This window comes from Alexandromys fortis, unplaced genomic scaffold, assembly GCF_014885135.2.
Source record: "Alexandromys fortis isolate MF-2015 unplaced genomic scaffold, M_Fortis_MF-2015_v1.1 scaffold_76, whole genome shotgun sequence".
Lineage (NCBI taxonomy): Eukaryota > Metazoa > Chordata > Mammalia > Rodentia > Cricetidae > Alexandromys > Alexandromys fortis.
In genome coordinates this window covers 7,903,078-7,910,349 of record NW_026067997.1, presented here as the reverse complement: position 1 = coordinate 7,910,349, position 7,272 = coordinate 7,903,078, and the positions used below count along the sequence as shown (strand labels likewise).

Sequence of the window (7,272 nt, the reverse complement as noted above, 5' to 3'; positions counted from 1 at the left end):
GTGGGAGAGGATGTGTTCTTTCACATGCTGGTGTGTCCAGATTGTGGGTTCATCACTGAGAAGTGGTCAGCGGTCATGCAGGGGCTTAAACAGTTGCAGTCAGGGGAGCATAAATGTGGGCTTCCCCTGCCCAGCTGGTGTTCACATAAGCCTAGATGATAGGACCCTGTTCGTGTGGTCCTTGTGACTTCCTGCTTCCTGCCTTGCTAGTGCTGGGAGGTCTTATTTGGGCATTGTCTGCCCAGTGTTGTGGACATAGCAGGCTTTTCTTTCTTTTATTTTTTTAGATTATAATTGCATAATTAATTTCCTCCTCTTTCCTCACTGCACACCGTCTCATATAGTCCTCCTTGTTCTCTTTCAAATTATGCCCTCTTTTCTCATTAATTATTGTTACATGCCTACACAGAGACATATTTCTAAACGTAACCTGCTTTGTCTGTATAGTATTACTTGTATTCAGGACAGAAGACATCAATTTTTTGGACTCTAATATTAGTTTGCACAAATATCATTCTTACTTCCTGTAACAATGATAGTCTTCACTGTCCTTCTTGGTTTATTTCTTGCTTAGAGTTTCTATTGCTGTGATAAGACCATGACCAAAAGATATTTGGGGAGGAAAGGGTTTATTTCAACTTACACTTCCACATCACAGTCCATCATCAAAGGGACACAGGACAGGAACTCAAAGCAGGAAGGTGGAGGCAGGAACTGAAGCAGAGGCCATGGAGGAGTGCTCCTTACTGGTTTGCTCCTCATAGCTTGCTCAGCCCATTTTGTTCTGGTGCCAAGGATGTCACCATTCATAATGAGGTGGGCTCTCCCACATCAGTCTGTCACTGATTAAGAAAATGTCTCATGATCGTGCCTATAACCCAATCTTATTTATTCATTGTCTCAATTGTGGTTCCCTCTTGTAAGATAACTCTAGCTAGTGTCAAGTGGACAGAAAACCAGCCAGACACTGCTCTTTGCTCTCTGTAGAAGTAACCTTAGGCTGTGAGGGTTGAATCTTCTGCCTCTTTTCGGGGATGCCTCTGGCGGCCATGATGAAGGCATAAAAGCTAGTTGCTTTTCAGTCACATTTTAGGACTGATGTCCCTTTAGAGACCTTAAATTGTCCAAGACCAAACAACAGATCCCTTAATGGAGAAAAGTTTTTATGTTCGAGAGGATTTTGAGAGAATTCTCATCCTAAAAAAATGTCATAGTAACAATATGGTAGGATCAACTTGAAAGAAAAATATTTTTTTAAAAAAGCATCGAGATTGGCCTAAAACAAAATAAGAGGGAAAATCAGATGTAGAACAAAGGGTAAAAAAAAAAATACTAATATTCCCCCTAGCTCTTCTCTGTACCATCTTCCTGTAGATGGCCCAGGTGAAAGCTGATTTTCAGAGTCTGAGGAGACTTGGAGAACTCTTCCCTCTGAAGATAAACTGGGTGAAGGTGGAGCAGGGTGTTCAGAGGGTGGGCACCCATGCCGAGGCCCCCACTGAATGACGGATGAAAGCATTCCAAAAGGAGACGACCCTGAAGTCCAGGAGACCCAGAGCCTAGACATCCTTCCAGGGCACTGCAGTTGGAAATCTAACAGCAAAGAAAGCCAATAATGCTATTATAGTCAGGTTAGTCTTTAATTAATGCTAACAAGGAGGCCGCCATTGCTTTCCCTGAAAAACTAAACATTACTGTCTTTCTTACTCAAGATATATGGACAAAAGCAGCGATCTGACACACCCATGATTCTCAGCAAACCCTGTTCATTTCAAGATGTGTGCAGGCATTTCAAAAAGGGCTGGGGGAAGGGAAACACAGAATAAGAGCAGATAACACCTGGGTAAACATAATATATGTATGATATATAATAATAAACATAATGTACAATAATAATTGTATAAATATATACAATATAATATATTGTATCTATTATATATACAATATAATTTAATATAATATGTACAATATATAGTGTAAAAATTGTGATATGTAATAATAAATACAAGTTCTTGTAGAAATTTATGAAATGCTTAGAAATTTGTCACCATCTATCAATCTTGATAGAGCATTGCCAGTTCAGATTCCAGTTATTATCTTAAAATGCCATGTCAGAGATATAACCAAATTTCTTCATCATTTGCATTATTTCTACAACAAACTTGTCCAGACCTGTAACCATGGACATCCTGAATCTTTTGTCACTCATTCTATTGTTGTTTTAATCCAATGTTCTATTAAAGATCTTGCAGCCAGCTACAAGCCAGAATGTTTCATCTTCAACAAAAGAGACATGGCAGAGACCCCCTAGAGAACACACTACTGGGTACTGTGGATATAGGCTTCTGATGACAGAGTACCAATAACTTCAAGTTCACCTGTCTGAATGAGGGTTTCTAGAATTCTGGAGAAGTTGAAGCATTTAAAATGATTAACCCAAGGCTAAGTAGACTGAGGATTCAGTTTATAGAGAGCTGTGGGCAGATTGACTATGATTTTCTACTTTTGTTTGCTTGTTTGGAACATTGCTGCTCTTGGGTACTGCATTTGCTTGGTGCAAGGAGCTTTTCTCTTAAGCTCTCTATAATTCATAATAACTTAGTAGATTGTATTTTATTAACAAAATTAAGTATTTATATATTTTTAACCTGACTCTCTATAATTAATAAACACTACTTGCATAGTCTTATTTTCAAGGAATTATGCTTTTTGCGTACATTCAGTGGGGTTCTTAATACACTATATTAAGGAGATTGGTTACATTAATAAGGTTTTCATCGGAGTGTCATATATGAGAATGATGTGCACAGAGACAAATAAGACTGCACACATAGGAGCTAAGCACTCAGGGAACTGACACTTATAAAGCCCTTTGACAAAATAATCCACACCCCATTAGAATTCTGCCGTAAAGATAAATAATGAAAATGATTTTAGGACTGACTCAGTAAAAAGAATATTTGGGGGCCCTTAAGAGGAAGGAGCTGAAAAGAAAAGTCTGGTGACTTGGTTGCCCAGTGTGTAAGACTTTATACAGTGTAATTCTGAGGGCTTCTTTTGTAAGGCTCTAGAAACACCTTTCTCCTCCTCATTTCTTCTTCTTCCTCCTCCACTTCTTCTTCTTCCTCTTCTCTTTCTTTTCTTTGAGATAATGTTTCATTATGAAGCCTGGGTGGGCCCTGAACTGTCAATGCCTTGAGTACTGAGATTACCGGTGAGTGCCACTATACCCATTGATAAAGCAAGTTTTAAAATGTCTATGCAGTCAATTACCTAATGTACTTATAAAACACACAAATTAAAGAAAACTACTTATTTTGTAAATAAAAACCACCTTACTTCGATTTATTTTTTAGGAAAATGAGTGTGATTCTAGAGAGAAATTTCATTTTTCAATGGAAAGCTATAGTTAACCAAATTCTAGTACTGTTGCTGGTTTTTTTAATTTTTTTTATTCCTTATAAATTGAATCCTATCATCTTGCACATTTTGTCAGAAATTAAGACTCTCACACTCCCAGGCCCCTCCCTACAAAGTCACCCTCACCAGAAGTAAATCTGTCCATCCCTATCTCTGCAAGCTGAAGGTAGATGATGTTATAGAAGATCAGGGGATTTGTCACCTCAGTAGTGTGAGACACTCGGAACATTGAGTGGCACCTGCATCTCCACACTGTCATCCTGCAAACAATTACAACCGTGACATTTTTTCCCCTGTCATCCTCACTCAAAACATTTCCACACCAAATTCCAGAATTTTCTTCACTGACTTCCTTCTATATTCATCGAATGGATCCACTCTGCTCATACTTGTAGTCTTTGTTTTTCTTTCCCTGTTGTAGGAGCCTGTTTGTTTGTTCCTGGCTGCTCAGCCCCAAAATAACCACACAGTAACTGTATTATTTGCGATACTGTTTGGCCAATAGCTTAAGTGTATTTCTGGCTAACTCATATCTTAAATTAACCCATCTCTATTAATTTGTGTATTGCCACAAGGCTGTGGCTTACCTGATAAAGTTCCAGCGTCTGTCTCTGATGGGGCTATATGGCTTCTCCTCGACTCTGCCTTCTTTCTTCCAGCATTCAGTTTAGTTTTCTCTACCTAGCTCTATTCTGCCCCCTGCAGGCCCAAGACAGTCCTTTATTAACCAATGGTATTCACAGAATATAGAGGGAAATCTCACATCATCTCCCACTGCAAATACTGTATTTCAGAACTTCATCAATCTCTCTTCATAGCACTAACCCTAGACACATCCGCTGCTGCCCCCTCCCCCTGTTCCTCCTTTTTGGTAAAATTTTTTAAAAATAGGCAAAATAAGAGAACCTGCTTGGACTTGATAAAAATATCAGTTTAAAACAAAAATAGTTGAGCTAAAGGTGAGGCATAAAGAAATTTTATTAGATATTTTGCATGTGTATAGTGTGTGTTTTGTGTGTATGTGTGTGTGTGTGTGCACGTGCAGATGCACATGTTCATGTATACATGCAGAGACCAGAGGTTGGCACACAAGGTCCTCCATTAGTACTCTCCATCCTATCTTTTGAGACAGGGTCTCTCACTGAACCCAGAACTCACTGATTGGCTAGATTGGCCGGCCAATGAACTCCAGGAATCTACCTATTTCTACTCCCCCAATGCTAAGGTTTCAGGCATACTTGAGCACGTTTAGTTTTGCTGTGGGTATCATAGATCCAAATTCATGTCTTCACTCCTTGTGTAAATGGCTGGGCAATCTCTCAGCCTGTCACAATATATCTCTATCTGACCAGAACCCCTAGAAAATACAACTCTCACTAGCCCACCTCTTAGGAAGTTCCTGGTACCTTTAACTACTATGGGAAAAAGTGATTTGTCTATTAGCTGAGAAGGCCCAGCAGAACCCTCTCTCCTTTCCCATCCATCAACCCACCCTGGTTTGGTAGAGTAGACAGTGAGTTACTCGTCACAGTACTCTGACTGTGCCGTAAGTAAACTCTGCCTCTTCCTTCCTTTTTCTTTATTTTATTGATTCTTTGTGGATTTCACATCATGCATTCAATCCCACTTATGGCCCTGTCTCCTCACATTTGCCCTCTGCCCTTCCAATCTCCCCCCCCCAAAAAAAACAAACTTAAGAGAAAAACCAAAACCAAACAAAATAAACAAATCAAAACAAAAACAAAAATAAAGCAACAGAAGGAAAAGAAAGAAATGGGGAGGAGGAAGAAGGAGGAGAAGGAGAAGAAGAGGAGGAGGAGGAGGAAGAGAAGAAGAAGAAGAAGAAGAAGAAGGAGGAGGAGGAGGAGGAGGAGGAAGAAGAAGAAGAAGAAGAAGAAGAAGAAGAAGAAGAAGAAGAAGAAGAAGAAGAAGAAGGAAGAAGGAAGAAGGAAGAAGGAAGAAGGAAGAAGGAAGAAGGAAGAAAGAAAGAGGAAATCTCATTCTAGAAGCTACAGTGTGGCCATTGAGTCACACAGTTTACCCTTAGGTCTATTCTTTACTTGCAAGTGTTCATTGCCTCAAGTCATTGATCTGGCTCAAAGTCTCTGGTTTCTGCTTATACCACCCTCATTGGGACTCCCCTTGGATATCCTGTTGTCCTATGGCATGGAGATCCTGCTGTTTTGAATCTGTAGATTCTCCCCCTTCACCTGTTCCAACAGTTCATAGATTTGGTGTATGCTGGGGTGGGTTAACTCAAAGGCCTTATTCTGAGCCAAGGTAGTGGCTGGGTTGGTCAGATCCTGTCTCTCTTTCCCCATCTATCCATTGTGAATTAATTTCTGTACCTCCAACCACTAACCATAATTTGGAAAGATCTTTCTTCTTAAAGGTCCCCACTCTGTTCTCTGTCCAAGAAGTGTTCTGTGCTATCTGTTTATGTATACACACATACTTAGACTTGTTATTTCCTATATACACATGTGCACACACCCATGTATTCCTATATGCATGTGTATCCATGTCATGTGTTTCTGAATGCATATCCCTATACATGTGCTTACCATGTGTGTGTACCATGCCCATTTCTTCCAACACATATGTGCTTGTGTCTATTTATGTATGCACTCACAGGCCTATATGTCCATGAACACAAATCTTACGTTCTAATATGTAAGCATATGCGTACATGTATGTTTATGGGCATCTGAATGACCATCTTGAAGAATTTCTTTGGAGACTCAAAACTTATAAGTGTGAAATGCTTCCCAGAAGATCAGAAGCTCTTTAAACCTAGCTCATGCCCTGTTAAGTATTCCTGAATACCTATCTGTGTTCCTGTGTGTGTGTGTGTGTGTGTGTGTGTGTGTGTGTATGTCTACACATGAATCTGTGAACATCTGGCTGACTATCTTGAGGACTTTTCTTGGAGACTCAAAGTTTATTCAAGAAAGAATACTTCCCAAAAAATCAGAAAGTCTTCAAACCAAGCTCACCCCTGCTTCGTTGCATCACTATGCTGGGCGCTTAAAATAAAGTAGCTATTAAAAAGGGAAGCGATTACAAAACTCACCTTTCAACTCTGAGTTTTGGGAAATGGATGAGAGTACTTCTTCAATGGTAACTTGACCGAGCTCTCCCCGGTGACATCATCTTGGAATGCTGTTAAATGTCCCTGCGTGTACACTGCAGTGAGAAGACAGTTGCTCAAATCAGTGACAGTCTGACAGTCCCGAGCTTTGGTGTCTGGCATACCATGATGAATTTCTAACTTAGTCACTTACTCATTGTGATCTTCAACAACCCGCAGGCAGCCTCACTTTCCTCATTCGCAGAATAAGGAAAATAAGACTTTAAGTCGAAGGAGGGTTTTTCAGGGAGGGTAAATGAGATAAGCAGATATGTGTGATCTGGGTTTTCTTCCTGGACTCCTACTTTTGAAATCATTTGGGCTGCTGAACTAATATTCCATAGTGGCTAAGGACCTATGGTTTCCTCTTTAACATAGCATATGTCCTTATTTATTTACTTAACATTTATTAGCTATTTATCTGCTTTCCCCATTCAAAAAGGTGGCACATGTTTTATGTGGACAGAAAAAAAAATTCTATTCTTTTTTATGTGAATAAAACTATAAAAAAACGGAATATAATGTCTATTTTGAGGCAATTTATATGTTAAAACAAACAAACAAACAAACAAAACTTACCTAATTCCATGAGGGTTTTCTGGACTTCACTCTAGTTCCTGTCTCACGGGCATGGGCTGTTGGGAAAGGTGGAACCTGCTTTTGTCTTCACCTGGATGTGTAGATTCCCTCGCAGCTGTTCTACACACCGTGACCTGAGCCAC

General features: G+C 39.7%; 1 long non-coding RNA gene across 2 annotated transcripts; it reads right to left on the bottom strand.

The window, feature by feature from the left end:
* Positions 1–620: 620 nt before the first annotated feature.
* LOC126512549 (uncharacterized) lies at positions 621–7,272 on the bottom strand. 2 transcript variants are annotated; one of them, XR_007595082.1, is made up of 4 exons: positions 7,130–7,272; positions 6,494–6,606; positions 4,008–4,119; positions 621–1,593 (listed from the first exon to the last, which is right to left on the bottom strand). It is a non-coding gene; the product is annotated as an uncharacterized lncRNA (long non-coding RNA). The 2 variants fall into 2 exon arrangements; XR_007595083.1 differs by lacking the exon at positions 4,008–4,119.